Raw genomic sequence first — 24590 nt, forward strand, 5'->3', positions numbered from 1 at the left:
ATGTACTTTAAAAAACATATATTTTTATTGATTACAGAGAGAACAGGAGAGGGAGAGAGATAGAAACATCAATGATTAGAGAGAATCATTGAATGGCTGCCTCCTGCACACCCGACTGAGCCAGCAATCCAGCATGTGCCCTGACCTGGAATTGAACCTTGACCTTCTGGTTCATAGGTTGACATTCAACCACTGAGCCACGCAGGCTGGGTGAGAATCACGTACTTTTAAAAATCATATTTCTCTAAGAGCATGCTCAATCCGTCAATAGTGTGGCTATTGCTAGGGTCACACATGTTGGCACATTAAAAAAAAATGCCTTCATTGTCTCTTTCAACCTTATATCAACAACTCTAGTAGTCTTAAGACTATTAGGGACAAAATTATATCTTATTTTTGGTATCTCCTGATTTTCTATTCATCCTATCACAAAGTTGGGGACATGGAACCATTCAAATATACTTCTAGTAATATATATGACCAGAGAACAGGAAATTTTGAAGGGTAACTATTCCATTGCTAGGAAGATTGTTCAAGTTTATTAGAAGTTCTATAATGGGAGCCAAGGACACAGTAGGTCTACAATCACTCTGGATCCTGGAGTCCTTTATTAGCCCCTCTCTCTGTTCCCTTCAGACCTTCCCTTTCTTCTGGTTCCTTTGTCTCCTCTTGATGACATATTCAGGTCTTTCCCTTCCATAAAAGAAAACCTCTTTCTTGCCAGTACACCTACCTGCTTCTGCTTTCCTATCTTGGTCATTCCCTTAGTTCAACTTTTTGAAAGAATCTATACTCACTAATAGAGCTTCCTTACATGTCATTTGCTCCTGAACCTGCCTCAGATTTTGAACATCCCCTTTTCTCAGCCTGGTACAGGCCAGTGCACTGCCACTAGTTACCTGCTTAACTCCTTCAACTCAGCTCAGGGAATAGGTCTCCATCCACCTCAGGATGCATTAGGAGTCCTCCTTCATGTTCCCACCGCACATCAAATTAACACTGAATCATGAGCATACTACTGCCACAGCTCTATCACCCTGTTTTGGGTTATTAATGTACCCATCTTCTACACCAAATTTTGAGTGTCTTAAGAGCAAAAAAGTCTCCCTCCCTTTGTTTCTTTTCTCTTCTTTTTCACTCTCTACTTGCCTTCCTATTTCCCAGTTTCTGACACAGAGTGAGATCTCAGTAAACGTTTGTTGATTTAATGAGTCAAAATTACCAGATCTTAAAATTAAGCACAAAACATCCTTTGTGTAATTAACAATTTGATTCAGGTTACAATTCGCTTAGAGCCGTGGTGGGCAAACTGCGGCTCGCGAGCCACATGCGGCTCTTTGGCCCCTTGCGTGTGGCTCTTCCACAAAATACCACGGCCTGGCAAGTCTATTTTGAAGAAGTGGCGATAGAAGAAGTTTAAGTTTAAAAAATTTGGCTCTCAAAAGAAATTTCCATCATTGTACTGTTGATATTTGGCTCTGTTTACTAATGAGTTTGCTGACCACTGGCTTAGAGGATTAAAAAAAAAGGAAACAAAAGGGTAGAGAAATACAAAGAGGAAGACAGGCATTCTTTCATTAGTGAATTAAGTTAGAAAACTACAAAGGCAAGAGATTTCAGATCCAGTTGTTCACTTAGATTACAGGTTTAGAGAGCTGCTTCTCCACACTATCCTTTAAATGTATGTTTGCTAAATGACTATTCAGACCTCTGGAGCAACTTCAATTTTTAGACTGAAAGGGACTCAACTCTGTATAAGCTTCAGCTACTTGTTGGGGGTGGGGGGGACCGCGGGGGGAGAACCAAGCCAAAGGCATGATGCTTTTATGCATCATTTTTTATCTTCCATGACTCCTAGGTTCTTAATGGCTTTAATAAATATATTTAAAGAATTCTTTTTTTTCTATGAGCACCTTTTCTCAGCCTGGTACAGGCCAGTGCACTGCCACTAGTTACCTGCTTAACTCCTTCAACTCAGCTCAGGAAACAGATCTCCATCCACCGCAGGATGAATTAGGAGTCCTTAATGCATCATTTTTGATCTTACCTCTAATGAAGTTCATCTCATAATTTTTCATTTTCACAGAATCTTTAAAATAGTACCCTGCAGTTTATCCCATCAACTTGACATTTTCCTATTAAAATATCATATATGAGTTTGAGGATTATCCTTTTTCATATAACTTTAAAAAATACCAATCTATAATAATAAAAGTGTAATATGCTAATTAGACCAGATAGCTGAATGACCTTCCGGATGTCATTCTGGACGTCCTTCTGGACAAAGCCACGGTGGTGGGGGCAGAGGCGGTTATGGGTAATCAGGCACGCAGGCAGGCAAGTGGTTAGGGGCGATCAGACAGGTAGTCAGACATCCCCCGAGGAGTCCCGGATTGCGAAAAGGTGCAGGCCGGGCTGAGGGACCCCCCTCCCTCATGCACGAATTTTGTGCACCAGGCCTCTAGTGTAAATATATTTAGCCCTACTATATAGGTGTGCTTCCCCAAGTGAATGAAGAGAAATATAGACATTCTCTTACCTAACTACAATGATATTACTTCAGTGAAATTAATTATAATTTTTATATCATTTAATATAGCCAAGCCATAGTCAGATTTCCCTGGGTATCTCATAAATGTCTTTTTACAGTTGGTTTATTTGAAGCAGGACCCAAAGGAAATCTTAATGTTTCATTTGGTTAGTGTGTTTAAGTCTCTCAACCTATAGTAATACTCCCTTATTTTCCATACTGCAGACTTGTTACAGAAACCAGATCCGTTGTCCTGTTAGAGGCCCATATTTAGTGGTGTCACTAAACTTTGTCCACCTAGCTCTAGAGTCATCCAACTTTTTCTTAAAAAGACCAGATAGTAAATATTTTAGACTTTGTGGGCCATATGGTCTCTGTTGCAACTACCCACCTCTGCCACTGTTACATGAAAGCAGCCATAGGTAACACTTGAATGCATCCGAGTAGCTGTGCTTCAATAAAACATCATGAAGAGAAAAGAAAACAAAACACAGGCAGTGGGCTGGATTTGGCTCAAAGGCCACATAGCTTGCCAACCCCTGGGTAGAATCTGGTTTGACACGGGTTCAACATTTTTGGCTGGGAAACTTCAGAGCTGATGCTGGATGTTCCATGTGTATCACAGAAGGAGGCACAAACGTTCTGCCTGCCCTACTTTTCATAAGACTGAGGTTAATCAATAGGTCCAAGTCGGGCAGCCTGATCCCTCCATTGTAAAGTTCCCACATGACCATTTTTATAATAGTTTCATCAGAGGAAACTGATAATCATGGCCTGAATAAATTATTTCATTATGGCAATATTATTTTCTAACCCTGCCAATTTTTACACTTCCACTAACTGAAATTCCGCAAAGAACTTCCCCTCAACAAATGTTACCTGCTTACTCTTAAACACAGTTCATACAGAAGGAGGATAAATGCAATTTGCTAGTATTTTATCTAGTATTTTTGCATCTGTATTCACCGGAGATATTGTCTATAGTTTTCTTTTTTTGTGTATGTCATCCTTGCCAGGTTTTGGTATCAAGGTTATGTTGGCCTTGTAGAATGTGTTAGGAAGTATTGCCTCTTCTTCAATTTTTTGGGAGAGTTTGAGAAGGATGGGTATCAAGTCTTTTTTGAATGTTTAGTAGAATTCATCAATGAAGCCATCTGGTCCTGGAATTTTATTTTTTGGGAGGTGTTTTCAATTTCCTCACTGTTGATTAGTCTATTGAGATTTTCCAATTATTCATGATTCAGTCTATAAACGTTAAATATATCTGTAAACTTACCTATTTCTTCTAGGTTATTGAATTTGGTGGCATATAGTCTTTCATAGTATTCTAGTGTGATCCTTTCTAAATCTGTGATGCCTTTGGTAACTTTTCCTCTTTCATTATTGATTTTGTTTATACGAGTCTTTTCTCCTTTTCCTTAGTGAGTCTAGCCAAGGGTCTGTTAATTTTATTCCATCTTTTCAAAGAACCAGCTCTATAATCTTTTTACTATTTATTTCTAATTTTTATTATTCCCTTTCTTCTGCTGACTTTGGGTTGCTTTTGTTCTTCTTTTCCTAGTTCTTTTGGTAAGATGTGATGTTAGATTGTTTACTTGGAGTTAGCTTATTTTTTGAAATAGGCAAGCAATGATATAAACTGCCCTCTTATTACTGCTTTTGCTGCATCCCAGAAGTTTTGATATGTCATATTATTGTTCTCATTTGCCTTTCTGTATCTTTTGATCTCACCTTTTATTTCTTATTTGACACAGTTATTTTTTTAGTAGTATGTTGTTTAATCTCCATGTGTTTGTGGGTTTCTTTACTTTCTTTTTGCATTTCATTTTTAACTTCAAAGCATTGTTGTCAGAGAATATGCTTGGTATGATTTCAATCTTCTTGAATTTATTGAGGCTAGTTTTGTAATCAAACATATGGTATATCCTTGAGAATGTTCCATGTGCACTGGAGAAGAATGTATACTCTGCTGTTCTGGGATGAAAGGCTCTGTAAATACCAGTTATATCCATTTGGTCTAATGTGTCATTTCAGGCTAGTATTTATTTATTTTCTTTTTGGATGATCTATCTAGAGCTGCCAATGGAGTATTAAGGTTCCCAAATATGACTGCTGTTTTTGTCTGTTTCACTTTTAGTTCTGTTAGTAGTTGATCTATGGATTTTGGTGCTGACTGAGTGCATATATATTAAGAAGTGTTATGTCCATCTTTGTCTCTCATTATCTTTGTTATCTTGAAATCTATTTTGTCACATATAAGTATGGCTACACCTGCTTTTCTATGGGTGCCATTTGCTTGGAAAATCATTTTCCACCCTTTCACTTTGAGTCTAACTTCGTCTTTGCAGTTTAGATGTGTCTCCTGAAGGTAGACTATGGTTAGGTTTTGTTTTTTGATCCAATCTGCCACCCTGTGCCTCTTTATTGGCGAATTCAGTCCATATTCATTTAGGGTAATTAATGATGTGTGAAGATTTCCTATAGACATTTGATCTTTTGTTTTCTGGTAGTTCTGTGCCTCCATTGGTTATTTTCCTTTGTGTTTTTGTCTGTTGTTTGTGTTTGGTGGTATTCCATACTTCCTTCCTGTTTTGTCTTCTTTTAAACCATGCGTCTCAGTTTTTTGGGGTTTTTTTGGGGTGTGTGTGTGTGGTTACCATTAGGTTTATGAAAAATAAAGTTCCATATATACTAGTACAGTAATCCTTTTTCTTTTTAATGTATCTGATCCCCATCCTCCTTTGCAAATTCAGACCTTTATCTCCTCCCCTTTCATGCTTTTTTAAAAATATATATATCTTATTGATTTTTTATAGAAAGGAAGGCAGAGGGATAGAGTTAGAAACATCGATGAGAAAGAAACATCGATCAGCCGCCTCCTGAACACCCACTACTGGGGATGTGCCCACAACCAAGGTACATGCCATTGACTGGAATCGAAGCTGGAACCCTCCAGTCCACAGGCCGATGCTCATCCACTGAGCCAAACCGATCAGCGCCCCTTTCATGCTTTTATTGTCACAAATTATCCCTATTTGTAAAGTTATTGTGGATCTTGTTCATAATTTTGTGACCTTTTGTTTTAGGTAAATAACTTAGCTTCTATATGTCAGGAAAAATCTTGATTTCTCCTTCATATCTAAAGGACAACTTTGCTGGATATATTATTCCTGGCTGGTAATTTCTCTCTTTCAGTAATTTGAATATTTGGTTCCATTCTCTTCTGGCTTGTAGCATTTCTGCTAGGAAATCCGATGACAACTTAATGGACTTCCCTTTATAAGTTACTTTCTTCTGGGTTTTTTTTTTTTTTTTTGGCTGCTTTGATAATTTTTTTTGTCATTAATTTTTGACAGTTTTAATACAATTTGTCTTGGAAAAGGCCCTTTTGGATTGACGTGATTTGGTGTTCTGTTTCTTGGATCTAATTCTTTCCACAGGTTTGGAAAGATCTCATCCATTATTTGTTTGAGTAGCCTCTCCATTCCCTCTCCCTCTTTTCCTCTTCTGGTATGCCTATTATATTTATATTGCTCTTTTTGATGGAATCAGATAGTTCTAGTAGAATTCTTTTTTTTTATGCTCAAATCTCTCTTCTTCCCTCTGTATCATTTCTATCTTTGATATCATTAATTCTGTCCTCCATCTGGTTGGCTCTATTTCCTATACTTTTATTCATCCTTAATTATTTTTATTAAGTTCTATATCTCTGGAATTTGTTTGGTTCTTTTTAAAAGTTTCAGTCTCTTTGGTAAAGTACTTGCTTTATCTGTTGATGTGTTTTCTGAGATCATTAAACTGCCTGGTTGTATTCTCTTGCATCTTGATTTTTTTTCATAACTGTAATCTTGAATTCTCTGTAATTTATATCACATAATTCCATATCTTTAAGTTTGCTCTCTGGAGAGTTTTCATTTTCTATTTGAGCTGCCACACTATCTTGGTTATTCATGGTTATTTGATGGATTCCTTCTCTGTCTAGGCATCTATGAGTGGTAGCTCTCTAGCAGATTACTATCAAGAAGCCTTTCTATTATTTTCCAGTAGGTGGCACTAAATTATAAGTTTTTAGCTGTCTTGCACTTCTCTGGCTTTTCAGATCTCTGTGGGGTAGTACCGCCTGGATAGATGGTTTCCTCTACTGTGCTCTGGTCCTCCCTGCTGTCTCAGGGAGCCATCCCACAGAGGAATTAAGTGTGCAATCGACTCCAAATCTGTGGAATCCCAGTGCTGTCCTCCACAGCCAGACATTGCTGTCATTATAACAATGCATGTGGGTGTGGGGAACCCGGCCAGCTTCTTCGCTGTTTTGCCCAACAAGTTATGGTGACCTTGGACTTCCGTGGGGTCTTCCCAGTGCTCAGAAATAGTCACAGAGTGTACCATTTGCTCAGGGAAAAAATGAGTCTGCAGTACTAGTTCTTGAGTTTGCAAATCATGTGCTACACAACATGACACCAAAGGCAAAGCACGTCTCCACGACTTTGTTTCTGAGTCAGGAATGCTGACTGCCACACAACCACAGCAGCATCTCTGACCTGTGTCCCTGCCACGGTCACTAGGCTCACCCACAGCTCATACTGCTCACTCCTGCGGGAATGCCCACTGAATCTCTCTCCTGGCGGAAGTGAGTGCCAGCCACAACCTGATTCCTCCCCTCTCTGGGTTGAGCCCTCCTGTGAACGCCCAGCTGTAGGGCTGCATCTCTGGCTCATCTCAGCTTTTCTCCCTCCTTACCTCCCCAGTTTGCTCCTACTTGCCCACCTTAAGATGTTTCAATGTGCAGATCTTCCAGGAATATTGTGCACTGAGTAGGGAATTCTTTGTTGAGTTATAAGTGTTCAAAATGTTGAAACTTCAAGGGGAGAGACCAAAAGAATCTCTCATGCCACCATTCCTCTGACGCCTCTACTTTTATTACTTAATCAAAAGGAAAATAATAAAAATTAAGATAAAAATTAATAAAACATGTTAATTACAGTACTTATAAATGTGAACATAACTAAAAAATCTAATGTTCAATATTAAAGAAACAGTTTATGAAGAGAAAGTGATAGGAAAAAGTGCCACAATAAACCTACCAAAAATCACCATTTCTAGTAGTCAAGTATGAATGCTCATTTCATTATATTCTAAACACATTTTTACTATGTCTTTAATTGAAAATTATGAACACTTAATAGAATAGTTTGATTTTTACATATTTACTAAACTAGAGGCCTGGTGCACGAAATTCGTGCATAGGGGGTGTGTGTCCCTCGGCCCAGCCTGCACCCTCTCCTATCTGGGACATCCCTCTCACAATCCAAGACTGCTGGCTCCCAACTGTTCGCCTGCCCGCCTTCCTGATTGCCCCTAACCGCTTCTGCCTGCCAGCCTGATCACCCCCTAACCACTCCCCTGCCAGCCTGATAGATGCCTAACTGCTCCCCTGCCAGCCTGTTTGCCCCTCACTGCCCTCCCCTGCAGGCATGGTCACCCCTAACTGCCCTCCCCTGCAGGCCTGGTGCCCCCCAACTGCCCTCCCCTGCAGGCCTGGTCCCCCGCAACCGCCCTCTCCTACAGGCCTGGTCCCCTCCAACTGCCCTCCCCTGCAGGCCTGGGTCCCCCCCCCAACTGCCTTCCCCAGCAGGCCTGGTCCCCCCAACTTCCCTCCCTGGCAGGCCTGGTCCCCCCACAACTGTCCTCCCTTGCAGGCCTGGTCCCTCCCAACTGCCCTCCCCTGCTGGCCATCTTATGGTGGCCATCTTGTGTCCACATGGGGGCAGAATCTTTGACCACCTGGGGGCAGCCATCTTGTGTGTTGGAGTGATGGTCAATCTGCATATTACTCTTTTATTAGATAGGATAGAGGCCTGCTGCACGGGTGGGGGCAAGCTGGTTTGTCCTGAAGGGTGTCCCGGATCAGGGTGGGGGTTCCCTTGGGGCATGGGACGGCCTGGGCAAGGGGCCTGTGGTGGTTTGCAGTCTGGCCACGCCCCCTGGCAACCCAAGCAGAGGCCCTGGTATCTGGGATTTGTTTATCTTCTATAATTGAAAGTTTGTAGCCTTGAGTGAAGGCCTGGGCCAGCTAGGGTGTGCGGAAAGCTTGGCTTCCTCCATTGCCAGGGAAACACAAGCCTCCTGCTCGCTCCGTGGCCGCAGCCATCTTGGTTGGGTTAATTTGCATACTTGCTCCTGACTGGCTGGTGGGTGTAGCAGAGTGATGTTTAATTTGCATATTACTCTTTTATTAGATAGGATTCGTATGTGGTATTTATTTGCATTTCTTTAAGTTAATTTTTGTTTCCAATTTTATTAGTCATCCAATTACTATCCCTATAATTATCTTTTGTCCATCTACTAAAGAAGAAAATTAACATTTTATGTAGAAAGTATTTGCATAAGTTATTTAATAGCCTCACAAAAAACCCTGAAGGTAGGTAGCAGAAAACCCAATAATCTAGCATCTTGCTATTTAGAAATCTCAAATAGGAAACCAAAATTAATTAAAAAACATTGATGAGCTTGCATCTATGGCTCATCTATCAGTACCACAAGTAGATGTGTTCTAGTTATGAATTTAAAAGAGCAAATGTGCCCTAGCCGGTTGGCTCAGTGGATAGAGCATTGGCCTGCGGACTGAGGGGTCCCAGGTTTGATTCTGGTCAAGGGCACATGTTTGGGTTGTGGGCTCGATCCCCAGTGGGGGGCATGCAGGACGCAGAAAATCAATGATTGTCTCTCATCACTGATGTTTCAATCTCTCCCTCTCCCTTCCTCTCTGAAATCAATAAAAAAATATATTTTTAAAAAACAGCAAATATATCAGGAATTGCATATAAACGACACTGAATTTAGGAATATCTGAAAATAAAACTACAAAAAAGCAATATACTGTTATGGTTAAAGAAGAGACCAGAACCACCCTTCTGGGTTCAAATCCTAGCTCTTCCGCTTACTAATTATATAACCTTAGCTAAGCTACTTAACTCCTCTGGTTTCTTATCTGTAAAGTGAAAATACTAACAGTATGTAGGCTGCCAGGGTTGTTATGAGTGTACATAAACATACAGTGATTGGAACACTGTCTAGCACAGTGGTCAGCAAACCGTGGCTCGCGAGCCACATGTGGCTCTTTGGCCCCTTGAGTGTGGCTCTTCCACAAAATACCACAGCCTGGGCGAGTCTATTTTGAAGAAGTGGCATTAGAAGAAGTTTAAGTTTAAAAAATTTGGCTCTCAAAAGAAATTTCAATCATTGTACTGTTGATATTTGGCTCTCTTGACTAATGAGTTTGCTGACCACTGGTCTAGCATACAGAAACTACTACTGTGTTTACTATTGTTACAAATATGAGTTTATAAAACAGTCCCTCCTTGCCTCTGCTACTTCATATAGCATAGCTTGCCATTCAAATACAGTTAAACCTAGTTTCTCGAACATCTCCCATCTTGACAAAGCTGTTCATAGAAAAAAATGTTTTGGTTGTTGTTGAAGCCAACTTCGGTTTAGAGGACAACTCTTTCAAGCTGATACCTCAGCATGACAAAAAATTGTCTCTCAGACCACAAACAAAGGAGAGAATGTTTTTGTTGTTGGGGAAGTCACCAATTAGCACAATTTTAAAGCATAAAGAGGCCATCAAGAGTGCTAATGTTGCTAAGGGTGTGAGAGAAACAATCAATGATCACAGCAACTGAAGAGGTAGCAAAACTGCTGCTGATTGGTATAAAGGAAAAGCAGTTAGCCCAGGCAGTAATATGTGAAAAATCAAAGATGCTGAATGCTGGCCTGAGAGACACCCCTGGAAGGAGTGCTGAAAGTGATGCCTTCAAGGCCAGCAGGGGGTGGTTAGATGAACGTGAGAAGTGTTTATTTACAGATTGAACAGTCCATTAGACATGTACTGTATATAAGAAGTTTAAATAGGGAATCATTTGGGGGTCTGGAATGAATTAACTCAATTTACATTATTTCTAATGGGGAAAAATGATTCAATTTTCGAACAAATTGCTTCTTGAACAGCTTTCCAGAACAAATTAAGTTCGAGAACTGAAGTCCCACTGTACTGTACTGTACTGTACTGTACTGTGACTATTTCAAAATATTTGTATTTTAGCCCTAGCCAGGTGGTTCAGTTGATTGGAGCATCATCCCATATATTAAAAAAAAAAAAAAAAGTATTCCTATATTCTAGCAATGAAAAATACAAAAAATTAAGAAAATAATTACATTTACAATAGCACACACAACAAAGTAAATTTAACTAAGGAAATACTCTGAAACTACAAAACATGTTGAAAGAAATTAAAGAAGGCCAACATAACTGGAAAGGCATCTCATGTTCAAGGATCAGAAGGATCTAAATTGGTAAGATAGCAATACTCCTCAAATTGATCAACAGACTCAATTTAATACCTAACAAAATCCAAGCTGCCTCCCCCCATCACCCCAAATTGAAAAACTAATCCTAAAATTCACAAAGAAATTCAAGGAATCCAGAATAGTAAAACAATCTTCATAAAAAATAATAAATTTGGAGGATTCACATTCCTGATTTCAAAACTTACTATAAAGCTACAGTAATGAAGGCAGTGTGATAACTGGCATAAGGACAGACAGATAGGCACATAGAACTGTCAATCAAGAAATAAGCCCTTACAGTTACAGTCCCCTGATTTTCAACAAGAGTGCCAGGATAATTCGATGGGGAAAGAATAATATTTTCATAAATTGGGATGAGGCAACGGTTACCCACATGCAAAAAATGATTTTTGATCTCCTACCTCACACTTTATATAACAACTAGAGGCCCAGTGCATGAATTCGTGCACGGATGGGGTCCAGCTGGCCGACCCCGGTCGGGGTGGATCGGGGCTGGGCCAGTTGGGAAGAGGAGATGGCGGAAGATTGGCTGCTGGCCCCACCCCCTGATGGGGCTGGTTCACTGGTCGCAGTGGGCATCACAACAGCCGGTCGTTCTGGTTGTTACGGCGTTCTGGTCGCCGGCTTTTTATATATATAGATTACTCAAAATGAACCAGGCATTTAAATATAAATGCTTCAACTATAAAACTCTTAGAAGAAAACATAAGAATTAATCTTCATGACCTTGGGTTAGGAAATGGATATTGAGATATAACACCAAAGCACAAGCAACAAAAGTAAAAACAGGTAAATTGAACCATTTCAAATCAAAGAAACACTTGTGCTTCAAAGGTCACCAGCAAGAAAGTGAAAAGTCAAACTATAGAATGGGAGAAAATATTTGTGAATCACATATCTGACAAGGGGTTAATATCCACAATACACAAAGAACTCTTACAGCTCAACAACACAAAGACAAATAATCCAATAACTTAGAAATTAGTGAAGACTTTAAATAGACATTTCCAAAAACATAGACAAATGGCCAAAAACACATGAAAAGAAGAGCATATCATACTCATTAGGGAAATGAAAATCAGAACTGCAATGTGATACCACTTCACATGTGCTACATGCATGTACCGTGATAACACTGTGTTAGGTTAAGGAAGCCAGACACAACAGATCATATATAGTATGATTTCCATTTATATAAAATGTCCAAAATAGACAAATCCATAATGATACAAAGTTCCTCAGTGGTTGCCAGGGACTAGGGGAAAGAGAAAAGGGACAGTGATTGTTAATAGGTACAGGGTTTCCTTTTGGATTGAAAGAGTCTATAATTAGATAGTGGTGATATTTGGAAGGCCCTCTGAGCATATTAAAACAACTGAAATGTATACTTAAAAAGATTGAACTTCATTGTATAAAAGTATTATTTTTTTAAAAGCATAACAAATACACTATGACCAAGTGGTTTATCCTCCAAATAAAAGGCTAAATGTTAAAAAAATCAATGTAATTCACTATACTAACAATAAAAAGAAAAATCACAATGACAAAAATAGATGAAGAAAAGCATTTTTAAGAATACAACATCCATTCATGATAAAAACTCTCAGCATATTAGGAATAGAGAGGAAATGTGTTAGCCTTACTCACTGACATTAACCCTAGGTAGTGATCCCATTCCAGCAGTGCTAATAGTAGGTTTCCCCTTAATCTCCCACCCTTGGTACCACGGTGAATATTCTTATGTATAAGTAATAATGTTAGTGACAATACTAAGTCATTGTTTAGATAATACTAGGGCTATATTTTGGTTAATTCTGTGGCTACTAGCAAATAAGTTTGGTCTTAAAGTGTCATCCCTATCAGACTAGAAATACCCAATTGATAGAATACAAGAGTCCTACCCTTGAACTTGAGCCTTGAGTTCCAATCAATGCCCATTTAGCATCTCCATTTCATCCCCCCGCAACACACACACACACACACACACACACACACTCTCACACGTGCGCGCGCGCACACACGCACACACACACACACACACACACACACACACTCCACCTCAGATCCTTCCTTCAGATTCCACTTCTCATGGGACCAATCCATCTCCACTAGTTATCTTATTGGCTCATTTTGTTCTAAGGCCCATTCATAAGAAGGGATCTCTTTCTTATAAGCTCATCTCTATTATCTTCCTTAGTGAAAGAGAGTTTAACCACACTAGAACAAAGCTACAGCTGTTAACTTTTGCTTTCCTAACATAGTACCTACACAGTTCATAAACACTCTCCTTCCCTAATCTTAACAGGCAAAATAATCACAACTGGAACACTAAAATCTTTTACACTGTTCCTGACCATTGAAATCAACAACAACAAAAGGTTACAAGGGTATCTAAAAGAATGGATTAACAGATAAAGAAAATCAGCAGTAGGAGAGGGGAGGTTAGCTGACATGAGAGGGAGAGAAAGAAAAGGAATAGAGGGAGGAAGAAATCTAGGACTGAGTAACTGATCTTGTAAATATGAACACAAAGTCTAAAAAGTAATTAGTAAATGTATTACAGCATATTAAAAGATAACATATCATTACCAGTTTGTTATGGCCTATTCCATAAATGTAAAAGTAATTCAACATTAGGAGTCACATGACTGTAATTTACTCCATTCATGGATAAATGAATTCATTTATTCAACTGGTACTGTCTGGCATTATGTTAGGTATGTTTCACTCACATAACTCTGGCCCTCATAATCACCTTATGCTTGTCTTGGCAATGAAAAAACTTAATGTGACAATTTAAATACCTATTCTCAAAAACCTATTAATATAGGAATTTAAAAAAATCTCCGATTTGATTAATAATACCATAAAGCCAGAGCAAATGTCACTTAAAATTTTTAAAAAAGAGAGAGGGGGGGGGTAGGAAACCATTAAATTAAAACTTAGATATCAGCAATTGCAAAGTATGGACCTTATTTGGATCTTAATCAAAACAATTCTAAAATCTCAGGTTTTTATGACAACTAGGCTAATATGTATATGGTTGGATATTTGATGATAATTAGGAATTGTTAATTTTTTAAGTATGATAATGGTGCTGGGCTTAAATTTTTTTTAAAGCCCTCACATTTTAGAGATACATACTGAAATATAAATACATTAGATGTCTGGGATTTGCTTCAAAATCATTTGTGATTAGGGAGGGGACAGAAGTGTAGATAAAACAAGGCTGGCATATAATAATCATTTTTTGAAGCTGGATGTTGGGTATATAAGGTTAATTACACTAGTTTCTCTACTTTTGAATGTTTGAAAATTTCAAAGTACAACGTTTAAAAAATGTTTTTAATTATCAAATACAAAGAAAAAAAATCAAAGGACAAAAAAACAAAAAGCAAAACACTAGAGTCTAAATTATTAGAAAGCCTTCTAAGGATACTATTATTGAACACTGCTCTCACTTAAAAAAATTTTATTACTTAACTTTTCATTGAAATATAAAAATGCACAAATTGCAAGTTTAAAGTTCCGTAAGTTATCCTCAAAAAACCCCTGTATCTGTGTAAACTATCACTTAGATCAAGAAATAGAATATAGCCCTAACCGGTTTGGCTCAGTGGATAGAGCGTCAGCCTGTGGACTGAAAGGTCTCAGGTTTGATTCCTGACAAGGGCACATGCCTAGGTTACAGTCTAGATTCCTGGCCCTGGTGGGGGTGTGCGGAAGGCAACCAATCAACGTGTCTCTCTCAGATAGATGTTTCTCTCTCCCGCTCCATTCCACTCTCTCTAAAAATCAATGGAAAAGTATCCTCAGGTGAGGATTAACAACAACAAAAAGAAACAGACTATAACCAGCACCCCAAAAGCTACCCTGTACCCCTCTCAATTACTACCCCCCATAGACAATGATTCTTCTGTATTCTAACTTCTTAGATTGTAATCATACAGCACCTATAATTTAGTGACTGACTTCATTTGACCAACATATGAAATTCACCCACACTACAGCAGTAGTTTTTTGGGTTTTTCCCCCTTCCCATTATTGTGTAGCAAGTTATTCTCAAAGCCTGGTCAGTGGACTCCGGGGAATCCACAAAACCCTTTTAGAGTTTAACAGAATACAGAAAGTTCATTGATACAGTTTCAGATTCCATGTTGTAACTAAACGTTTTAAAAAAAGTATTGCTAAAAAAAAAAAAAAAAGTATTACTTGTCAAGTTCTGGTATAGCATCAAAGAATATTCATTTATCTGAAAAGGCTACTGGAATACTTTTCCCGTTACAATTACATATCTATTTGAAGCCAGGTTTTCTTCCAAAACTTTAACCAAAACATGTCACAACAGACTCACTGCAGAAGGGATGAGAAATAGCTGTTTTCTGTTAAGCCAGACATTACAGTAATTTACAAAAACATATAGCAATGCCACTCTTCTCGGTAAATTATTTTTGTTTTGAAAAATTTATCATCATTTGCCATTTTACATAACTTTATTTAATGTATGTTATTTATGGTCACATGTAATGGGTATCTTATGTCATTTTAAATAAATTAAGTATTTTCATAATTCCTCAATTTTAATTTCTATTATTTAAAAACATATACATCTCTCATGTAAAAAGAGCATTCTTTGGATTCCTCATAATTGTTGAGTCCTGAGACCCAAAAGTTTGAGAACTACCGCTATACACTTATCCTAGTTAATTCATCTATTCTACTGCTGATGGACATATGGGCTGTTTCTAGTCTGGAACTATAACAAGTAAGGATGCTCTGAATCTTCTTGTGGATGTCTTTTGGTGTACATTATGTTCCCACTTCTAGGAGTAGAATTGCTAGATCACAGGGCCTGTTTATATTCAGCTGAACTAGACACTGTTGCCCAAAGTGGTTATTAAGCATTTGAAATGTGGTTAGTCTAATTAAGATGGGCTATAAGTACATAAAATTCACACTGGATTTTGAACACTTGGTATGAAACATTATTTTCTATTGATTACATGTCAAAATGATATATTTTCGATATACCGGGTTAAATATATTATTAACATTAATGTCACCTGTTTCTTTTTCTTTTTAATGTGGCTACCAGAGAATTTATATACATAAGTTACATTTGAGGCTCACATTACAGTATTCTTTCCAAGACCCCCAGTGGATGCCTAAAACCGCAGATAGTACCGAAACCTCTATATACTGTCTTTTCCTATACATGCATACCTTTTCACTTACAGGAGGAACGGTACAGCTTCTCATTAGCATATTCAAATCACCAGCACCACTACTCTTGTGCTTGGGGCCATTATGAAGTAAAATAAGGATTACTTGAATAGTCACTCTGATAACCGAGATAGCTACTAAGTGACTAATGGGCGAGTAGCATACACAGTGTAGATACGCTGGACTAAGGGATGATTCTCATGTCCTGGGCAGGATGGAGCGGGAAAGCACGAGATTTCATTATGCTACTTAGACTGGCGCACAATTTAAAACTTATGAATTGTTTATTTCTGGAATATCTTACTTAATATTTTCACACCATGGCTAACCATGGGTAACTGAAGCTGCAGAAGCAAAAAACTGTGGAAAAGGAGAGGGGGCTACTGTCTATATCTATTGGACAGCACTGCTCCGGGGGGAGCAGAGAAGTAAAACAGGCCAATGCCAATACTGTATATAAGCACAGTCTCACATGTTTATGATAAGGGAACCTAGTTCTGACGAACCAGGAAGACTTCCCAAAGGAGGTAACACCTAGAGAAAAGCCAAAGAACAGGCAGGGCTTAGCCTAGTTAAGAAAGTGTTGGAGGAAGGACGATAGGGCCTACTGAGTTATGCTTGTATGTTAAAAATAGGGAACTACTGTTGGGTTTTAAGCAAGAAAATTACATCATATCTGTACTCAGAAAAGTCACTCTGGCTGCTACTTTATGTGGTATGATTGAGTCAGGATAAAACTAGAGTCAAAAGTAGGTGGGGGCTGTAACAACAATGTAGACAAAAAATAACAGACCTTTACAAGAAGTAAACAGGAGTAGAGGGATCTGAACCTTGGGCAAAATCACGACTCTCAGCTTCAGCTTCCTATAATAATACCTACCTCACAGAGTTCCATCAATGGATGGTCATGGTCACTGGCACCAATGCAACAGCAATAGGAATCCCCAATTTGGGTGCGATGAAGAAGGGCACTTTATTCAGTTCAACAGCTCAACTGTGATACGGCAGGGCCATGAGAGGGTCCTGGGCCAAGCCCCTCTCAGGGTAGACGGCTCTGCTCTGCTCATTGCTGGTCTGCTTTGCCCTGCACTGGTCTGCTCCCCTTTGCTCTGCTCCAGGGAGACATCTTCTGGGTTTCCGCTCCAGCTGGGAAAATAAGTCTTTGGTGGCTCTCAGAGCCAGAGGGGAGCTGGCTTATACAGACAGAAGTCCCTGCCTCTGGTCCCTGACTGGTCTGTCCTCATACAAAGGAGGACTCCACATCCTCACAGTGTGATTGATCCAAAAGGTACTGTCATCCTGATTGGTCAGAATGGAGCAGTTCTGACTGGTCGGTGGATGGGGGATATAGCTGTGCAGTTCCAACTGGATGGGGAAAGCCTCAGTCCCCTTGGCTGAAATAGAATTCCAGGAACTCCTCTGGAAGGAATGGCTCAGATGGCAGAAACACATTGCAGGCCGGCAGCTTGGTGCAGGCTTCTCCGTGAATGCAGGCTGCACAAGAGGCCCCTGTGCAGAATGGCCGCTAGGCTCTGGTTTGTTGTTGTTTTAACTTGAGCCCAGTCAGCCACCAGGAACCCTTTTTTAGTAGGTATATTCTTTCCCAGAACCACAGTTATTTTGAGGATTTAAGCCAGGCATTTCTGCTTGTTTGTTTTGTTAATCCTCACCCAAGGATTTTTTCCCCCCACTGATTATTTTAGAGAGTGGAAGTTGGGGGGAGAGAAACAACGATGTGAGAGAGACACATCGATGTGAGAGAGACACATCAACTGGTTGCCTCCCACACTGAGTGGGGCCGGGGATTGAACCTGTAACCCAGGTAAGTGCCCTTGACCTGGAATTGAACCCCTGATCCTTCCGTGCTCAGAGCCAACGCTGCAACCACTGGGAAACACCAGCCTGGGTAGCCAGGCATTTTTTGTAAAGGAGTTCTGTATTCTAACTCTTGGTAAAAGGTTTTACTGTTACTAGAACAAGCAATTATAATTTCAAGAAACTGAATTCTATTTCATAATATACCAGATACAAAGATACCAGACACAAAGATTCATCTTTTCTCCACTTCACTAACTTAAAACCTAAATAATGCTTTAACAACCTATGAAATTAAGTCAAATAAGAACTTACCTTTATTTGAAAGGTAAATTCCAACTACTAAATATATTACTATGCTACATTTAATTTCAATATTGAAAGATTAGCACCACTTTCCATTTTTCTAAAAACTGAAATGTAAGTGAATTAAAGGTAGGTATCAAGTTACTCTCATTCAATGGTCAGAAACTAAGTGTAAAACAATTTCACTTCTTCACCAAACTAATAGGGCAGTGAATCATCAAATACTTTAGACAACTGTTCTGTCAACTTCATTTATTTTAAAGTTTCAGGACTTTCTAAAGTTATATATTCTATAAATAAACTATACAATCCAAGAAGAAAAGGTAAAAGGTCACTTTATTTTTCCAAAATTTCTGAAATTCTCCAATCTACCAATGCATTCTTGACTCTTCGAAGACATAAAGCAATCTTTAATTGATCACTTAGAACCAGGCATTTAACTTGGGCAAAAAGTCCTTACAATCTCTTTTGTCCCACCCTTTATTCCCTGCCTGAAGCACTCTTGAAATACAGTAGAAGTTATGTTCTGTACTTATTTCACTGACAAAAATGACAGTCCTTAGAACTGAGTTCTCCATAGAAAACTTAAGTCTCTCCCTTTGTAACTTAAACCCTCACCCTTCTTGTCACATGCTGTACAACTTCATCACAGTGCCCTTCTCGCACTGAGTGTTCTTAGGCTTCTCCTTGTTAGATTAAATAGAAGCTTAACTTCCTAAGGGTCTGAGCTGTTCTCCTGAAATGTGGGAAGAGCAATCACCCTCGATCTCTCATGCCTCCTCTTCACTCTTTCCTGATGATCTCATGTCATGTTACTCAGATCTCATGTCATGTCATCGTCCCACCCCAAAATCTACAGATGTAAGTTCAGCAATATGAACTCTTTCCCTTTTGTGACAAGAGAGAAAGTATCCCTTTCTTCCCTACCAAAGGGGCATTCCATACTCTTCTATCTCCGCTGTTACTACCTTGGTCCAAGCTCCTGTGTCTCTCACCTGGATTACAGCCAAACCTAATCATCCTATCTCTACTCTTGCCTACTTCAGAATAATCCTCCACACCTTGGTGAAAGTGACTGTTTTCAAAACGTAAGTCACACTGTGTCACTTAAACTTCTTTAGTAATTAATTACACTTAAACCCAAACTCTTTACCATGGTTTTTCAAGACCCTACTTCCTGCCTAAGACCCCGTTACATGTCACTCTCCCTGTGACAACTGTGCCCAGCTACGATGACTTTATTCATTTACCTGCAACACGCCAGCTGTTACACATCAACTCTTTCGTGATTCTGGGTCTTTCACGTGTGTTTTCCGTGTGCAAAGCTCTCTTATTCCAATCCTAACATGGTTAGCTATCCTTTAGGTCTTATGTCTCCTTGGCAAATAAGCCTTCCTCTAATTATCCTGTGTCTGTGATTCACTATTGGTGCCCCTTGTTTCTGTTACAGAGCTTATTACAACTTATTCACTAGACTGTGAGTGCGACGAGGGCAGAAACCATGCCCATTAGGTTGTGCCTTACGCAGTGCCAGACATAATATGTGCTCAACGAGTATTTGCTAAATGAATGAATGAGGGAAGAGACAGACAGGATTAGGTTGCAATTTTGGCTCCACTACTTCCTAGTGATTTGATCTTAGTTAAGTCACAACTTCTCTGAGCCTCAATTTTCTCTTCTATTGAAAAAAAAAATACAAAAAAACCCCAAATATCTTATATAGGATTGCTAAGTGAGACCTAATGAAGAATAACTGACAGTGAATGAAGACCAAGCACCGTATCTGAACTTAATGTTATAAACTTAATACACACACACACACACACACACACACACACACACACACACACACTTCTATTGTTGGCATCCACATAAAAAGACTGATGACATGCATCTGAACAGTTTATTTTTGTAACATGTATTTGCAGGATCTAATCCTATACCTTAGCAAACGGGAATAAGTAGTGTACATCTTATTACTCACCCCTCCCAAAAAGAGGCATGGGGCAGGTGGTGAGGAGAAAGAGAGGAGGTACAGGAGGAAAAGGTGACCTTAGAAACTGGAGGTGATTAGCTCAACTTTAATTTGTAAGTTTCGAACAACCTTCATTTACCTATAAAGATCTGCAGCAAGAACAGAATTAACACTCATTCTAAAATTCTGAAATAAAACATTTTCAAATTGTTTAAATTTATATAAATCTCATCTATATTAAATGTTTACCTCCTTTTTTATGTTTTATTCTTTAAACTGTAATAGCATTGATAAAATGTAAGAAAAAACAAAAAAAAACCCAACCACGAAAACACCTCAGATCAAAAACACACAGAGGTCTCAGTGTTCCCTTATTTTCTTGATAAGTTTTAAATATTCTAACCACAAAAGTCACTTTTCTTTCCAAACATTTTTTTAACTGATGTTCACTTTTCAGCCTGACATTACTTTTATGGTTTCTTCTGAGATTTTACTTTCTAGGTACCTTCTAAATCATTTACCATACATCACTCAAATCTCCTCCATACTCTTCCTGGAACATAGTTCTCTCTCTGAAAGTGGCCATTTAATAGTTTCTGCCCCAGAACCAGCTAGAATTTTGTGGAATGCACTGCACACTTTCATATTCTCCCTAGGCATGGATGTAACTTAGATTATAAACCCAAGGCAGAATTTATGCTGAGCAATTCAGTTTTTTTTCAACATATTTTATATAATCAAGCTTGACTTTTTTAGAAGTAATTGGAATCTGGTTTAGGTTTTTCTTTCATGTTCCAGTTATTTCTACAATCTTTCTAAAATTGGAACTTTTAGTCTATCCTTAAACTGAAAAATTATAAAATGCTACAGAATGGTCCATAAAATTCACGGGAAAAGATTTACCCATTAGATATAAAATGCAAGAGTAAAAAAAAAATATTTTATGGTACACAGCAGCTAGAATAGTACTGTGTACAGCGAAGACTTTTGACGATAATAAGCTGAAATCCAGCTTGAAGACTTTATCACAGGTCAGTCAGTATACGCCAGGAAGAGTTCTTACTGCCACCAAATACTCTGGCAGCAAGTAACCAACACTAACCATCTCCAAGGCTATTGTAAAGGATACACAAGTACAACAAACATTTTAAATTACATTTTAAGGCTTCATCTAGGGCCGTGTTTTCCAAATTGCAATTATGTATTGTAATCTATTAGTGGGCCCAAAATCATTTAATCAGCCCACACCAGGAAAGGAACAGTGAGAGAAGGAACAGTAAATAGAATACGAAGTGTCAGGGTGCATCACAAGTAGTAAGGGTAAGTATTACTTCATGAACTTTGTTCCGTATACTGGGGGTAATAGAATATGTACTTTGGGGAAAAAAGTGAGAATACACTGATGTGGGAGACAAACAAAAGTGGAAAATGATAAAGCGATGAAACTGTTAACAATTACCAAATGATTGCTCTACTAAAGAAAAGCTTCGATTGACTAGGAGACAGTTCAGAAAACCTCCATACATTTATAGAAGCCAGACTTCCCTCTGTGAATTATGAAGGAGCACTTTCTTCTTTTACAGCAGGCCTAGAACAATGCCCAGCAAAGCTCACGGTTGCCCCCACTGATGTTTCAACCCTTCAAACTTCCAAAACAACCTTTACTTTCTACTAACTCTCAGGAGCATTCAAAGCAGCAGCTCCTGAGAGATAATTATTGGTCCTTGAACAGCTACTTCTAGAGAACATATCACAATTTAGAGTTTCAAATAGACTTTGGTATTCAGAAAAGTAAATTGGAGTATAATGGTCACATTATTCCACTAAAATGGTCACATTTAATAGTCACCTAGTCCATTAAAATGGCCATGTGAAGAGACTAAACACCGAAATAAACAAAGATTAAACACACACACACACACACACACACACGAACTGTTTCAAAGATTCAAGGTGCAATTTGGAGCCATTTAATATTGCAGTTAACAGATAATCACTCTGAAGAGTTAGTATTGAAATTGCCTAACTACTGACCAATCAACCCGCTTTTCTTTACTGGGTCTAGGTTAAGAGTTACTCTGAACAAAAAGTGGTTGTTTTAACAGATCTTTCTATTTTTGAAGCCACTTAAAAAAACACACAACACTTTTTGATGTATAAGGGACCGTTTTATAAATTACAGCTAGTATTTATTTTAAGAGGCTCAAGGTGATGGGTATTTCTCAGGATGAATCCACTACTCATTACAGCTAGTGCATATTCAAGTTCCACACACCCCACCATTGGTGTGCAAGCACCCCAATACTACTGTTATAGCTTTTTTTTCTCTACATAAACTCACATCTGGTGGAAGAGACAGAAGAGGACAAAAGCTGCAGTTATAAAGAGGATGTCCCCAGTTGCAGGGTAAAAGGTTCCTTTAATCTCTGCTCACACAGTTTAATATTCTGCCTGGCTCACGACCTCCTTTTTTTTCATTTACTTTGAAACTTGCCTTGGCATAATCCCTTGCTAGTTTTATAAAAAGGAAGTCTCAATCTTTGCCCCCTAACACTTCCTCACTAAACACAAATTCCAAAAACATAGATCTTTGATAAGCACCTACCAGAAAGTTGTGTTGTGCACAAAAGAATGCACCAAGGCAAATTATGGGGTTCACAGCCTCTTATGCCTAGAGGCATAAAGACTCTTAGTTCAAACACTAAACGACACAGGCTTCAATGAGAGGAGAGCAAAAGAACCTGTTTGTTTATCCATTCGAATCAGACATCACTAAATTTCAAGTCTGATTATAGCAGAGGATAAAGCTGGACACCCCTAATCACTGTAGATTAAAGATCCCTCTCACTTTCTTCTCTCTCCTGGGCCACTACACCAAACCTAGGGCAGAACTATACACAACCGTCAGGCCAGAAGAAACAACATAATAGCTTATTGATCTCTGGTGTAGACCCACACCCACAAGTCATCAGGCAAGTTAGAGCTCAGAGCCTCTAGTTGCAACTCACAATCAAAAGGCACGCACTGGGTTTTCTGGTTACACACAGGCACACCACTGGCAAATTAACACATCAACTGTGGACCAAACCTCTCCCCTCACGAAACAAAAATAACAACATGTGGATCAAGTCAGGCAGCAATACATTCTGCATCACACCGGGAAACTATTCCTTGGCTGTCAATTTCAATTTAAGTGCCTTAAATTCTTCCTGTGTAAATCCCCGGGTTTTCAAAGTTACCATCACACAGACCGACGCTTTCCAAGGAGTTAATACTTGCTCATGAATGACATGCTGATGGAACTCCATCACCACCACCATTGGTGTGACCAGTGTGTGTGGCCAATGGCTTAGACTTTTTACGGTAAAATTTAACCGTGGGATGGTAACTTCTCATCATTTCCTTCTGAAGAAATCATGCCCCACTCCCCAAAAGTCAAGGTTAATGAACTGTGTTCTCTGAAACACCGTGACCAACATGTTTAACTGAGAAACGAAACACGGTGAAGCCCGTCGTGGAACTCAAGATTCTCAAACAATGAATGTTCTTTCCAATCAATTCCTCCGCCCTTGTTCGGACCCCAACGCAATACACAGCTTAGTTCTCATCCCACATGGCCTTCAGCCTTCTCTTAGCCTCCAAGGAATACGAAAACCGCAACCCACAGATTGGAATAAAGCAACAGTGACAACAGGAGCGGACCACGATGGATGAAAGGGCAAATGCGCCCGGAGTCCGCGCAGACACGCATCCCGAAGAGGGAGAACTGAGGTGGGGCTGGAAACTCTTCTCTGGCCTTCTCCCGCGTGGCTCCCGGGGCAGGAGCAGGACCCTGCACGCCCGCCCGGGGTGGCAGAGGCTCGGCCCCCGGTGCAGCGCTGGGAAGAAAGCAGAGGGCTGCTTTTTTCACGGAGGGGGCGGTGGGGGGCCGATGCAGCGGGCATTTCACAGGGAAGAGAACTTCCTAACCCCGGGGAAGGGTCGGGGGTGGCAGGAGCGTCCCGGCAGCGGCGGGGCGACTTCCCCTGCTGTCTCACAGTCACACATCGCGTGTGTGTGTGTGTGTGTGTGTGTGTGTGTGTGTGTGTGGATTGTGCAAGGGGCCCTCCAGCCCAGGTCGGGAAGTCCGCCCGCCACCTCCCCTGGCTCCATCGGGGCTCCCCCGGCCGGGACAACCCAAGCTCCTCTCCAACACCCCGAGGGTCTGGGGGGCGCGGGGCGAGTGGACGAAGGCGTCTCCGTGCGGGGCCACCCCCTCCGATGCCTCTACCCCTCGCCGGGTCTTTGTCCCGCCGGCACCCACAGACTCTCCCCCGGTTCTCCCGGAGAACCCCTGTCCTGGAGGCCTCGGGGCCCGGGGTCGCCCCCAGCTTT

At 39.8% G+C, this 24590-nt stretch overlaps 1 protein-coding gene across 1 annotated transcript in view; it reads left to right on the forward strand.

Annotated features, from left to right (window-relative positions):
- The window catches only part of LOC308236644 (large ribosomal subunit protein uL23-like), a gene marked incomplete at both ends in the record, with an annotated part of 95654 nt that overhangs the window by 2373 nt on the left and 68691 nt on the right, over window positions 1–24590 (forward strand). The gene's annotated exons all lie outside the window — the stretch shown is intronic.

This window comes from Plecotus auritus (assembly GCF_963455305.1).
Source record: "Plecotus auritus genome assembly, chromosome: 11".
Lineage (NCBI taxonomy): Eukaryota > Metazoa > Chordata > Mammalia > Chiroptera > Vespertilionidae > Plecotus > Plecotus auritus.